Source organism: Aegilops tauschii, chromosome 6 (assembly GCF_002575655.3).
Source record: "Aegilops tauschii subsp. strangulata cultivar AL8/78 chromosome 6, Aet v6.0, whole genome shotgun sequence".
NCBI classification, from domain to species: Eukaryota; Viridiplantae; Streptophyta; class Magnoliopsida; order Poales; family Poaceae; genus Aegilops; species Aegilops tauschii.
Genome location: NC_053040.3, coordinates 145,612,731 through 145,627,773, shown reverse-complemented (window position 1 = coordinate 145,627,773; position 15,043 = coordinate 145,612,731). Strand labels below are relative to the sequence as shown.

General features: G+C 51.2%; 1 pseudogene; it reads left to right on the top strand.

Annotated features, from left to right (window-relative positions):
- LOC109739477 (uncharacterized) overlaps window positions 1-6,119 on the top strand; it is a 34,196-nt pseudogene extending 28,077 nt beyond the window's left edge.
- Window positions 6,120-15,043: the final 8,924 nt, after the last annotated feature.

Sequence of the window (15,043 nt, the reverse complement as noted above, 5' to 3'; positions counted from 1 at the left end):
AAGTTGTTCTTATTGTTTCAATAGTATGCACGGCGGTTCTCACTCTGCCGGCTTAACTTTGATTCACAGTGATAATCACACAATCAGCATTATCAAGACTGGTAAACCGGAGTTGAGGTACCAACCTTATTATCCGGGTTATATAAACCGGAAGTATACTTGAAGGCCTGTAAGTGTGTTATTACGGTTATATCAAGGATATAATTTAGGACCAGTCTCTCATAACTTAGATTTATATTCTGGGTTATATGTGTCAGACTATGATTCTCAGTGCGGTAAGCCGCCTAGAGACTTGTGATTTGTTCTTCTATGCAGGATAGTTAAAGACAACTATTTGAGCTTAAGGACGATGAATGATCAATTATGACCCGGAGGAACATAAGGCAGCAACTTCAATGGAATTAAGCATTCAGCATGTGCACGATGGCATGACAAGGTTAAAATGTTGATCCTACTCTATTACAAGACTCCCAGAGTCCAAAAGATGAGGCATTGTTTTCAAATGTAGTCATGAGCCGCCTACAAGTTAAGATGCTTGTCGGGTTGAAGCTTCCGGCTCATCCCTCTCCGCTCCTCCGGCTGTTCCCATGACTTGGAAGGTTGACGATTTCCAGTCAATGCCGCTCAAAGCTTCGAATTGAGCCTCCTCGTCAATTAACCCGGCCGGGTTAATGTCTGGGGCAAAAGTGTGCTTACGAGTCGGCGGGACCAAGCTGACGGCTTCGTAACGCGGAGTAGGGATCCTCTGATTCTCTGCATCGTAGCCTGGCTGGTACTTTGTCAGATCAGTGTCATTCCCAATCAGGGTGGCCACCGGGCGCACGATCTTCACACAGGCAGCAAAGTCCTTTTGGTAGAAAGGGGTGCCGTCTTCCTTCAAGCTGGGATAGCCAAGTGCAATGTCCGTCGGGTCTAGCTCTGGAAGGAAAGCCTTGGCCCGGCTCAGAGCAGCTATGGCTCCGGCTCTTGCGGAGGCCCGTCGCAGCTCTTGGACACGCTGAGGAAGAACGGCAAGCCGGCGAAGAACTTCCGCCAGGTGAGTCGGAACCTCGTTTGATAGGGCCACCACGGCTAAAGCACGATGTGACCCGGTGTAGAGTTGCTCCACCAGGGTGTACACGGCCTTCAGCTTGGTCAGCATGTTCTGGTTGAGGTTGGCGCTTCTGGGGCCTGGTTAACAGAGTAAGATAAGCCGCTGGCAATGATGGGAGTTACGAGAGATAAAGATTATAAACTTGACGAAAGCCGGTGGAATGACTTACCGAAGATTGCGGCGACCATCTGTGACACGTGGCGCTTTAAGCCGGAGAGTTCGGCGGTTCTCTCCGTCAGAGCCTTCTCCGCCTGTTCGGCCCGGCTCACCAGAGTAGCCTTTTCTTCGGCCCAAGTCTTCCTTTCAGCTTCAAAGTTCTTCTTCAGCTTCTCTTGAGCAGCAATACTGGACTCAAATTTGGCGTTGGCCTTCCGGGTCTCAGTTTCCTGCGTCTTCAGGTGGGTCTTCAGATCAGAGATGTCAGCTTCAAGCTTCTTGCAAGCAGCCTGCACAATTTCCGGGTTATAATATGAACAGTTACTATGCAATTTTAAAGTCCCAAGCGCTTTCCAAGCAAAGACACTTGGCACTTGGGGGCTAATGCATGTTGAAAGTCTTTATCTACAAATTACCGGTTCATGGAAGTAAGCCGGAAGTTAAGTCTACCACATATTCTATCATAAAGTAGTAGACTTGGGGGCTAGAGTACGATAAAGAGGATTATGCAGTAAGCTGTAGAGTGGTACCTCAGACTTCTGCTGTATCTGCTTCACCATGTCGATCTCCAAGTCCCGGCTGCTGTGCACTTGATTGACATAGCCGGAGATGATCTCTCCAATGCTCAGGTTGGTGTAGTCGGTGACGTCCAGCTTGGCCCGGTGGCGCTCTAGCAACTCCTCCTTCGCAGAACACTTAGCCAGCGCAGTGGGTCTCCCCAGCTCGACAAACTCCGTCCGGGTGATTACCACGTCCGGTTCATCGGCCGGCTGAGCGGGGCTGGAGATATCCGGGTTGGTGGAAGTCTCCATGGCCGGCTCATCAGTTGGAATGGTGGCATCAGGAGCAGGAGCAGCTGGCGGCTCTTGAACTAAAACCTCCGGCTCAGGCAAGACCGTCTCTTCGACCGGCTTATTCTTCTTTGCTCTTTTACTGAGCTTTGCTTGAGCACTGAAAGGACACAAGGTTAGTACAAAAAGTATGAGTAAAGATAAGCACAACAAGAAAGGATCATCATTACCCAGGTATGGTCTTGAAAGCCGGAAGGTTCGATTGCATAGAGTCGCCAGAGGAGGGTGAAGTTTCCTGATAATTTGAATCGGAAGAATTGAGCGGTTGACGTATAACACCCGCCAAAGGATGAAAAGGATATAAGTTGGATATAACCTCGGTTCGGCGCTTCCTTGACACCTCAGGTAACCCAGAGGAGAGATCAGCATCCTTGTTGGTCCGGGTGTGTCGCCGGCTCTCATGAATCTGTTGCTTCAAAAGAAATTGAGGATCTTGATAAGCTAAAGGATGTGAAAATCTTACTTTCCGGGTTACTCTTCGGACTTTCAGCCTTGGCAAGGGCTCCGAGTCGGAGGAAAGTGTCATTACCTCTTCAATCACCGGGTTACTTGCTCCGGTGTCATCCTGCTGATGAACAGTATTGATAAGGTGGACAGAAATAAACAAGAAATACAACAAGAGCTTACAGATTCAGGGGTTACCTCTGACTCGGAGTTGTCACTCAGTTGAAGCAGCTCTGAGGCAGTAGGCCTGCTTCCCTTCTTGCGGGGAGCGGCTCTCTTGGCGGCTTTCTTAGCCTTCCTGGCCTTGTTGGCCGCCTCATGGTCATACTTGACCTTCCAGAATTTATCATCAGCCTGAAAAATACAATGACGATTTCTTAAGGTTCAGATGAAAATTATCTAAAGGAGAAAATAAGATGTTCAGATCAGCGGCTTACCGCTGGGGCCGGGTTGGTCTTGCAGAAGGGGCTTAAGCCGGTCCTCCCATAGTCTGCCAAGCTCTCATTCAAGAGGGCCTTGGTCATGTCTTCGGCAACGTCTTCGGGAAGATCGTTGCGGCTGTGTCGCAGGGGGTCATCCTTCCGGCCCGTGTAATCACACATTAAGCCGGGGCGGCGGCTCAAGGGGATCACCCGCCACGAGATCCAGACCCGGACCAGATCAATGCCATTGAGGCCATTTCCCAGGAGAGCCTTGATTTTGTTGATGGTGGGGATCAGAGGTTGGCGCTCCGCCTGAGATAGCTTGTCTGACAGAGGGTGAGTTGGTTCCAGACGCGAGGGACGAAAGTCGGGCAGCGGGCTCTCGTCAGCCGGCGAAGTGTCCTGGCAGTAGAACCACGTCTGGTTCCAGTCCTTTGGGTGGCTTGGCGGTTCAGCGTAAGGAAAAAGGCAGTCTCTCCGGCGTTGAATAGAGATTCCACCAAGTTCCAGGCTCGGTCCGTTGGCGCACTCATTCTGGCGGTTCAAATAGAATAGCTCTCTAAAGAGCAGAAGGCTGGGCTCCTCTCCAAGGTAGACTTCGCAGAATACTTGGAAGTTACATATGTTTGACACGGAATTGGGTCCTATGTCTTGTGGCCGCAGATCAAAGAAATTCAGTACATCTCTAAAGAACTTTGAGTCGGGCGGTGCGAAGCCCCGGCTCATGTGATCAGCAAAAATTACCACCTCCCCGTCCCTTGGCTGTGCTCTCTCCTCTGATGGGTCGGGGGCACGGTAGGACATGACGTCCTTCTTGGGCAGGTAACCCGACTTCACAAAATCCGCTAAGGTCTCGTCGGTGACGTTGGACCTCATCCAATTGCATGTGATGGGTGCTTTGGGAGCTTTGGGAGGCATGGTGAAAGTCGGAAGCCTATGATAAAAGGAAATGTCCGGTTTAATTATAAGCCGGAGGAAATTTTCAGTTCAATGTTTAAAGTGGCGGCTTATGGAGGGGCCTAATGACATATAGCTAAGTGCATCGGGTTATCTAAGCTGCTGGAGGTATTGAGAGTAATTCAATTGTCTGCAGCTTTGTCGTAAATGAGCCGGAAAGTTTCATGGCGCGTGGCTTCTTTTGAGCCGGAAAGTTTTACGGCGCGTGGCTTCTTTAAGCCGGAAATGTAAGCCGCCATGACTCAGCAAATGCAGTTTTTTACTAAGTGTGGTGAAAACAGGTTTCACACATCGCAGTAACTAATTTGGATCAAAATGGTCGACTAAAGAGGAAAGTTTCTAGACCAAAAACAGACGCAGAAGAAGTTTGCGGGTTCGAATGGAGCCTCTATGCAGTAAAAGGAGATCTATGTACATTGGAAACGGGCGTGAAACAACTACTGCAGCAGTTCTATACAGTCTAAGATCAAGAAAGGTGGTAAAAATCAAATCTACCGAGAACTCGCGAAGAACGGTGAAGAACACGGGAAGAACAGCAAGAACCTAATGAGGATCTACTCTATGGAGTAGCGATGGCTTACGGGTGCTGGTGAGTCGCGGAGGTCGCCGCCGTTTTCTCTGGACATGACAGGTTGATGCAGCGGCCGGAGTTGGTGAGGACGTGGAGACCCACGACGGCGGCGGCGATGGAGCTCGAGCGGGAGAACAGTGGCGAGAGGAGGAAGACGAGTGGCTGGAGGCTCAACGGGCCGGGCTATTTATAAGGTGAGGCTCATAAGTGGGCGCGAGAAACGAGGAGGCCACGGCGCGGTTATCTCACCATAAAAACGCCTCGATTTTCGGGATGGCAGTAAAGATAAGATCCGTTGTGGATATGGTGGAGTAAAAAATGGACTTAATGGAAGATGACGTCACGGCGGATTACCCGGAATCCAGAAGATGACGTCACGCCGGGTGATGGCCTTCACACAATTGTAAGCCGGAGATTTTCTGTCGAAAGGATTGAAGATTGACATGAGCCGGCTCAAATCAATCTGGGGCCTAATGTTGAGGATATAAACCTTAGAGTCACCCGCCCGGAGGAGCCGGGTTACTCATAATGGTCATCGTTGAAGCCCGGCGCCAAGCTTGGAGACGGCGGGCCAAAGATGGGCTTAAGACCCGGATGTGGCTTAAGGCCCGTAGGTACAACTGCTATTATGGTAGAACTTGTAGTGTAAGGCAAGAATAGTTGAGAGTCCGAGCCGGACACTTTTATGAGCCGGCCGGGACTCTGAGAGCTGCTGGGCGTCAACCTCTCTATATAAAGGGACGACCCGGCGGCGGTTCAAGGGCAAGAAAGATCTCGTCGAGAGCCAGGCATAGCAGTTAAGCTCCCTGGTCATCGAAACCCTAATCAATACTACCTCAACTGGACGTAGGCTTTTACCTTCACCGTAAGGGGCCGAACCAGTATAACCCTCGTGTTCCTTGTCCCGTTTAACCCCTTCAAGCTTCCTAGCTGCGATGGCTCCACGACTAAGTCCTAGCTCGAGGACATCTACCGTGACAATTCCACGACAAGAGTGACAAATCCCAGTCTCGATCCGTGCCAACCCAACAGACACTTTCAGAGATACCTGTAGTGCACCTTTATAGCCACCCAGTTACGTTGTGACGTTTGGTACACCCAAAGAATTCCTACGGTATCCGAGAGTTGCTCGATCTCATGGTCTAAGGAAATGATACTTGACATTAGAAAAGCTTTAGCAAACGAACTACACGATCTAGTGCTATGCTTAGGATTGGGTCTTGTCCATCACATCATTCTCCTAATGATGTGATCCCGTTATCAATGACATCTAATGTCCATGGTCAGGAAAACGTAACCATCTATTGATCAACGAGCTAGTCAACTAGAGGCTCACTAGGGACATGTTATGGTCTATGTGTTCACACATGTATTACGATTTCCGGATAACACAATTATAGCATGAACAATAGACAATTATCATGAACAAGGAAATACAATAATAACCATTTTATTATTGCCTCTAGGGCATATTTCCAACAGGAGCGTCGTCAACGGCCGGGTATTAGCTTCTTTTATCGTATGCTTAATGTTACTCGCTTTAGCCATCTTACCCCACACGTGCAATACACTCACCACACACACCTATTCTGGATTACTTTTCTGCCAATTATTGTTAGGCCTAATGAACTGCTAGTTGAGTCTGCCCTAAACCACTGCTTTTCGATCAAACAAGATTTTCTTGCAGTCAAAGTTCATGAGCATATTTTCAAGTCTGGCATCTTCTCCCGCTCAATCAAAATTCAAATCCTCAAGTATGGGTCCCTTGATTTTGAAGGGTTTCGGCTCTTTCTCTTTGACCAGCTAGAACCGGCCGTTGATCACTGCAGTCGCTTCATTCATAATTATAACAAGTTCGCATACCCTACCCTGCCCCCTCAATCGGATTCCATCCTTGGCCCTTTTGATCACCAGCACTTGCATGTCCTTGCACCTCAGCAGCCCCCTGCGGTCGCGCGCTTGCTGCATGACCGGCCTGCCCCGCATGCACCTATGGCCCACTGCATGCATAATGATGGCCGTGCGGCGCCCCCAGACACACCAAATCTTGCAAAAGATCCATACGCTATGTCTGATTCGGCACATGCGGGCGGAGATGGCGCGCGGCCCCAGGACCCCCTCCCTGTCTCTCTGTCTGTGCCAAATTTGGACGACCCGCTTGCCCGCCCCGCGTCTAATCCGGGCTCCGCCGCGCCGCCCCCTGTCTCCCCACGCGCGGCCCCGGCGACCGCATCAAAAGAGAATCTTGCGTTGGGAACCGATGAGGCAGAGAGATCATGTGCTCGCCCGTCGCTGCAGCTCTCCCACGCTGCCTCTGATCAACATCTAGACCCCATCATCACGCCTAATCACCCCCTACAGCCTACTCCGGCCGCTCGATCACCACGCCACAGCCCGCCGTCCCCTCGCCCACTGACACATGCAACGTGTCAAGCCGCCCTGACGGCGGATATGTCACCTATACGGACCAACAACAACACGACGATTTCATACAGAGATGCTCTCCTCTCCTCCCCCCCGCCCCCAGCCATCCACAGCCTCACCCCCCTATATAACACATCGACGCCTCCTTCCTCCTCATCTGCACTCTCGCACTCCTCCACCCACCCAAAGGAAGAGGCGCTGCTTCCGGTGCCTTGCCTTAGATCACTGTGTAGAGACCTGCCGCGACCCCGTCCGCTGCGCTCGCTGTTGGCGGAGCGGCCACCTTAGCCGTGACTGCAGGTACAGGAGAATCTGCCCATTCTTTCCTCCTCTTCCAGATGCATTCTCTTCTAGACCTAATCCAGCATTTTGCACTCGCAGCATGGACTCCGCAGGCTCCTCTTCGACGGCGGCTTGCGCTTCGCGTACGCTCATGATCGGAGACGTCCCCATCATCCTCTCTGAGCCGTTCCCCGCGCTCCGCGTCCCCTCTCCCTTCATCCTCCATGGCGTTCCTGTCAACGCCAACAGGGCTCCCCTCCCCCTCCTCGCCGCCACACACCTCTGCACCTCCACCCAGACCCACCTCCCCCCTCCCAACTACCAATCACACGCACACTTTCCGTTCGACACCCAGGAGCTGCGAGATCATCTCTCCGACGTCTTCCTCGCCTCCCAATACACTAGAACCACCTCTCACGTCTCGGAAACTGACTCCGATGATGAACTGCCCCGCCTGGTTCATGAGGCTGGGCTGCTGCCTCCTTATGGAGATATGCCTCTAGTCGTAGCTCCACCATGCCTAGTTCACTGCCCGCGCCGCTTCACTTTCGTTCACCTACAGAACCCAGACCCTAACCCCACCCCCTCATCCGCCGAGCCATCCAGCACACTTGCAGCAACCCCGCCTTTATCATGGGCGGATCATGGCGGGGGATAGCCTGCCTCACCTTCCACACGCCTGCTGCACGCAATGACGTGGTCAGTCACAGCCCAATAGAGTTTGAAGGAAACGTAGTCACTATAGAGCCTGTCGAGCACGTTGACCACTCCATTGTTGTGTTCACTGACCTCGCGGAAGTTGAGGTCTCTGAGTTCCCGCACGAGCTCTGGCACAACAACGGCATACGCTTCGCCCTGGCCTTCCTTGGCGACGTCTGTGCCGTTGATGATTTCTGTCTCCATGGCATCGACTACACCTCGGTCCGCGCCCTCGTGCTTCTCCAATCAGGCAAACCAGCTCCTCCAGGCATTGTCATCCAACTCCCACCCATCAATGAGATCAAAATAGCCAAAGTAGTTGAGGTTTCTCGCTGGCACCACGGGTGATGGCGCCAACCCTTTCGGTGGTAACTCCTCCGACGGTGACTCTGCGCCGCTCTCTCAGCGTGCCTCACCACGCCCGCTCTCCCCTGACCACCTTGACCCTATCATCTCCATGGTCCGTGCGGGCTGGCGTGCTGACCCATCCTACGGCGGCACTAGGCCGGTTGCTCCCCGTGCGCCTGTCGCATCTCCTGACTCTGACACAGGTAGATCTGCTCTGGCCTCACCTTTTCCACCCCATGGAACCATGCGTCAGCCACTCATCATTTCCGACGACGACTCAGCTGCTTCGGAGGACATGCACGCCCCGCTCCTGCATGGCGTGGCCTCAGATTCGCTGGACGCGGCACATGCACCACCTCGTGTCGTAGATGCCCCACCTGTCATCTGCCTGGCTACTCAGGTGGGCTCCGTGATGCCACCTAGACCGATCGCTGGATTGCCAGCCGCTCCACTGCCTGCAGGCCCGCTAGTGTTCATGCCACCTGTTGATGCCTCTGCTGCCCCCCCCACCTTCACGTTTTCCGCTGGTGAGTCATCAAGTGCAAATGGTAACCCCTCAACCCCTCCTACGCTCAATCAACCAAATCTTTTGCCCTCTGATACTCTGCCGCTGACCGACGTCGCCATGGATGCAGCTCTTCCTCTGCAGGACCTGGACACCCATGAGTGCACCATTCGCAAGGAGTGCCGTAAGACGGCACGCGACCAATCCTACTCCAAGGACAAGCTGTGTCGGAGCGCGAGGCTGGCTGGCTGGCAAGGAGGCCAAGTACTCTCCTGTGCTCCAAGGCCAAGGCAGCTCGCCTCTCTGCTGTTGACGTGGATACGGCCATTGGCTGTGCCATCCAGGAGGCCCGCCTCCACGAGCCCGATGCCCCTCCTGCCTCCGCCGAAGACCTAGCAGCCATTGCGCTGCACTGTGGCGCCGACGACGGTCAGCTAGATGCCATCCTTGGATCCGAGGCCTCTGCCTCTGGTGACGACGAGGCTCCATGATCTGCTCTCTTCGCATTCCTGGCCCGTCGGCGCGCTCCCGTCCGCCTCCGCTACCCTTAGTCTCACCGCATGTCGCTGCTGTCATGCTGTACTTTTGGTTGCTGCAACCTCTGTCACTTGCACCAGTGCTACTCTTGCTCTCACCCATAGCTTTTGTGTATGTACGCCAGTTGTACCCCGGCTCTGGCCACTGGTGTTTGAATGTTTTTAATGAGTAATGACGCCTTCTCAATCTGCTCCTGGAATGTACGTGGTCCTGGTGATGATGATAAATGCTCCGATGTTCTCTCCGAATTGATAGCGATTAAGCCACACATTACCCTCTTGCAAGAATCAAAACTCGACACTCTCTCTGACCTCAAACTAAGATCCTTCTTGCCACGACAACTCGACTAAGCGTTCTCGTTACCAGCTGTGGGCACCGCGGGTGGCACCATCTCTGCCATCAACTCTGCCTCTTTTCAAGTTGTTTCCTACTCACACCTAACCTTCTCTTCCACCCTAATCTTACAATCAACTGCGTGCGCCCACCACATTGCCATCACAAATATCTACGCTCCCTCGTCACGGTCACTCAAGCAAGCCTTCTTAAACGAACTCTCATCTATCTCACAACGAGACGACACCCCCTGGATTATCGTTGGTAACTTCAACCTTATCTACTTCCCCTCTGATAAAAACAATCCCGCATTCCGCCACGCCGAAGCCAATGCGTTCAACCAAACCCTAGATGAATTAGCTCTCATAGATTTGCCCCTACTTGATCGCAGGTACACCTGGTCAAACAACAGAGCCACCCCCACCTTAGAACGGATAGATCGCGCTTTCTTTAACCTAGCATGGGCTGACGCCTTCCCTAACACCTCGCTATACTCTCATACTCGTTTCACGTCCGATCACGTCCCCCTCCTCATCCACGTCACCACTACCATCCCATGATCCAGTTTCTTTAAATTTGAGGCTGGATGGGCCAACTTCCGGCCTTGTGGCGATATTGTCAGCCAAATTTGGGCCTCACGGCCCACATCACCACCCAACGCTGATGCCTCTCTCGTCGTCGCGCTCAAAAAAATCTCGTATCAGTCTAAAAAATGGGCACGTTCTCGTATCCCACCCCCCTCCGCGAAGCTCGTTGCCAAGCTGCAATCACCGCCTTAGACCTTGTCGAGGAAAATAGGACCCTACCTCAACCAGAATCTCTCACTCACAAAATCATTGTCTCCATCCTCAAATGCACCATCCAGGAGAAAATGACATACTGGCGATGGCGTGCTAAAGTATCACGCGCCATCCACAGCGGAGAGAATACCAAGTTCTTCCACATGTCTGCTTCTCAACGTCTTCGAAAAAATAAAATCTTTACCCTCACACGTGATGGCTCCGAATACTCTGCTGTAACAGCCCCAAAATTAGGTTATCAATTTTTGTGTTGTTATTCCTTCTTGGCACTCATTCTCAAAATTTTCTCATGAGTCTGCTGGATGACTCTGAGAAATTTTGTCATTTCCAACCTTTCAAAACCTTGCTCATGTCTTTTTCAGTGGGCAAGACCTCATTTGTCTCAGCTCAAACCCTAACTCCAAATTGTTGGAATTTAAAGATGGCCTTTGTGATTACAAAGGAGCTATCATTTTCCTCGAGCTGTTGATCATCCCATCTGTTCCTTGAGACCCTCCTATCCTCGTAAACCTTGGATATGCAAAAGTATTGCCAAGTCCCATGCAATATTTTTGAATTAGGATTTATTCCTTTTCTTGCCTTTCGGAGGGATAAAATCCAAAGGCATATCTAGCCATCTCCAAAATTCATGAGAATTGGTGGAGTTGATATTTATGTCTAATCCAAGCTCTGGCAAAGATATTGGCCATAATTAAATATGGAAAAATGCCTTTTCCTATTTAATACCAATATTGCATTTCTGCCACTTCCTAAAGGAACTACTATTTTTATAGTAGGGAAAATTCTCCCATAAATTGTGGAGCTTGTCCTTGCTATATAATCACTAGTTCCATTCTTATCTCATGTTCCTCAGTTCAAAAATTTGGCACATGATCCAATGCAAGTTTCTGCCTTCTCTGAAATTTTGCAAAGGAAGTGCCTTATTCCTAATTCCTATTGAGCTGCAAATTGGCAGGGTGATTAACCTTGATAAATCACCCATGAATACCAAAGATGAGCTCAATCCATTCATCCTAGCTCCCTGTGCAATTTTTCAAAGTTTCTGACCAGATTGTAACTTTGTGAAGGAAGTATCTTCATAGAGTTTATAATTGGGATGAAACTTTGCCATCCTCTCAAGTATTCCAAATCATTGGCCTCCACCTAAATTCTGCTCATTTCATTGAGCTATGTGAGCACAGTAGCAATTCTTGGTTTCTGTCCAAATTTTCAGTTTGTGAAGCAAGTCTATTTTATCTTGCTCCATTATGGCTGAAAATATTCCTAAGCCTTCTCCTCTCCATATAACCTACCTCCAACCAAGTTTCGCTCATTTCATGTAGCCAATATTTTCCTGGATTTTTCCAAAGTTTCTGGTCAGATCTGATGCTTGTGAAACAAGTACCAATTGGGCAAGTCCATTTGGTATGATCTTTTTGCATCATCTACATATGACCAAATAAGGAAGCTTTGCCAAGTTTTAGCCCAATCCATCACTCCTAGTGAGTGCTTCTTCATCATTTGCTTTCTGGGTCAGATTTGGCATTTGAACTGCAGCTATGCTAACTCCTTCCCCAAATCCCTTCCAACTTCCCAGGATCGTAGTCCTTGCTATCCTAAACCTCCTAGACAACCAGTTTTGCCCTTAACCTCTTTGTGCTGATCACCAGGATGTTGCCAAGTTTGCAACAGCAAGCTTGTCGAGCCTGTTTCCCTCTGCTCACTACACCTTCGCTCGTTCCATCACTTCAGTCTTAATGAGCGTTGTAAGTACTACGCTTTAGATATCATTTGGCACCAAGTAGACGACTAGAGCATGCGTTGTCGGTGGTGACCACGGGGCTATGCCAGCCAAATCGGTTGTCTGCGCACTGTTGGCCAAAGTGGCGCCGCTCCGTCTGGTTCTGGCTCATCCAAGCTTGTCAAACAGCTCAGCCTCATCGTCGCCGTGCGCCTTGGCCCGTTTCCCCCTTCGTTTTCTTCCTCGTCGAGCCGTCGTCGTCGCCGCACAGTCCCTGCCCGTGTGCACCGTCGCTTCCTCGCTCTTGTCCCCTTCTACCTCTCGTCCGCGAGCGCCCCTCGTCTCCGTGTGCCCCTGCGCGTCGTCCGCATCCCCCTCGTTGTGTCCCCGTCGCTTCCCGTGGCCTTTGGCCGCGCATGCACGTCGCCGGCGCGTGGACACGTAGCCGTGCCGCGTGTCACCTCCTCCCCTCCCCTAGAGCTCATCCCCGCGGCTATTTAAGCCCGTCCCGAGCTCACTCGTAGTCCTCAAGCCTCCCCAAGCCCTTCACTCGTCCCCGGAGTCGCTCTCCGATCCCCACCATCGCCATGGCCGCAGTTTCGGGCTTCGCTCGATCCCGACAATGTCATGCCCCCTCCCCGTTCCACCACCACCTATGCGTTCCCCGAGGTCCGGCGCACCTCCCCGTAGCCTTGCCCACCCAGTTTCCCCACCGGAGCCCCCTGTTCGCCGGAGTCCGAAGACCACCTCCGCCGCGAGCCCTGCTGCTCCTTCTCCCGTGCTCCTGGCCGGCAACGGACACGACCACGGGATGCGCCTCTCGCTCCTGAGCTCGTGGATAGGTCGGCCGTCGTCTGAGGCGGTCGGAGCCGCCGGCAATAGCCGTCGAGGTGGGCGTCTCCCTCGGCCAGGCGCGCGTACGCGCGGGAGGAAGAAGAAGCCACGCCAGGTGAGCCCCACCCTACGGGACCCACCTGTCGGCGAGAGGAGGGAGTGGCCCCGCTGGCCACGTCGGATAAGTGGACGCGCCCGCCCATGGAATACGTTTCCCTGCTATGGAAACGTATTCCACGCGAATACGCTTTCCGAGTCAGAAAACATATTCCCTGGGCAGTTCGGCCCATAATGCGTTTCCCTGTGTGGAAAACGTATTCAGCCCAAAGGCAAGTTCAGTTTTTCATCCAGGGGCCTGTTTGTTGAAAAAGTTTCACCGATAGGTCCCTGAACTTCAACCCTGCGTATCTCGACAACCGTAACTCTGATTGAGGTGAAACCAACGCTCACGTCTTCGTCTCGCCGAAATCTTTCCGTTGGTATCATTTTCATTATGTTTTCACACAGTGAAAATGACCACTTTGCCCTTGCCCGCAAACAGCCCCTTCCGAGAGAGAACTGTTTTCGGCAAATCTTTCCGCGATCGTTCCGCACTTTTTCCGGAGTAATCCTCGACCCCAGGCAAGCCAACCTCTTATCATGAGCCCCGAACTTGCATGTTGACTTTGCTGGTACCTCGTGTGTGTGCTTAGTTGCAGTAGTTTCCGTCTGTTTCGTCTGCCGTTATTTCAGTTGTGATATATGTTAGTACTGCTTGCTTACCTCTCATGATAGCTTTTGCCATGCTAGTTATATTGTTGTTTATAATATCATGCCTCTGTCTAGTTTAGTTCATGCCAGTAGTCTTGATGTTATGATGATTTTGTTGCACCGTCAATAAGCTAGTGTCTAGTATTGTTGTGTTTCATATGCTATAACTGTTCACTAGGGTAGCTTGATATTTGTTAATGCATTTGTTAGTTGCATGTTCATTGTTGCATTCTTGTTTAATATGCTCATAATGTTGATGATGGTGGAGAAATTAATAATATGACTTAATAACAAACCTCCTCCGCCATCACTGGGATATCATAGTGCCACCAAATCGAGCTTTCTCCAGTGCAACCACATTTACCTTGTGGGAAGGTCCTAGCTGGGTCTATTGTACTGGGATATCATAGTGCCACCAAATCGAGCTTTCTCTAGTGCAACCACATTGACCTTGTGGGAAGGTCCTAGCTGGGTCTATTGTCATGCCTCTCGCCGGTGCCTCCCGCGAGGGAAGGTTATGGGCGCGCTTACCCTGATCAGGTAGGCAGACATAAGCCTTGTGTGCCCGGGTTAGGTTTTGAGCTCATGTCCCCGTTTGGGACCGTTTTGCCACGACGGTGGCCGTTGGTACCTTTGGTAGGTACGGGGCCACCCAGGACTGAACCCTTAAGGGGTGTTGGTCGGAGTGGCCGGGAGGGCGTCATGGCAGTAGATCGGTTTTGTCGGAACGCTTTGGTCCGCACATATGGGAGTGCGAGACCAGGGTTCCGTAGTGTGGGTAAAGTGCGCTACCTCTGCAGAGTGTATTCAATCTATCGATAGCCGCGTCCTCGGTCATGGGCACAGGTTCGTAGTAGGTCACACTATCGGGTCTCGGTCGAAATGGAGGATAAATCAGCTAATAAATTATGTGATAACTAAGATGTGATAACTAATGTGATGGCTTGGACTATGAAATAATCATGAGAAGTCACGAATATGTGTTGATATGACCCCGAGACGAGGTCACGGTAAGTCATGATTGTGCTCCGAGGAGCCGTGGCAGAGTAAGTGATTGTGGCATAAGGTTATTACAACATGTCTTCACGGGAGGTAACTGGTAGTTTATTTTCAGCATAGTTTCATGATGCCATGCCCTGTTTTGATATGCTATGCTTTGCTGTTGTTATGATAGAAGTAAGTTTGATATGCCATGATAGTTGATGCTATGATGTTATTCATGCCTAGTTTGAATTATGATTCTAGTTAATATCATGCCATACTTAGAAGTTGTGTTGATGTAGACTGTTGCATATGCTTGGTTTTTGCTTTGTCTTC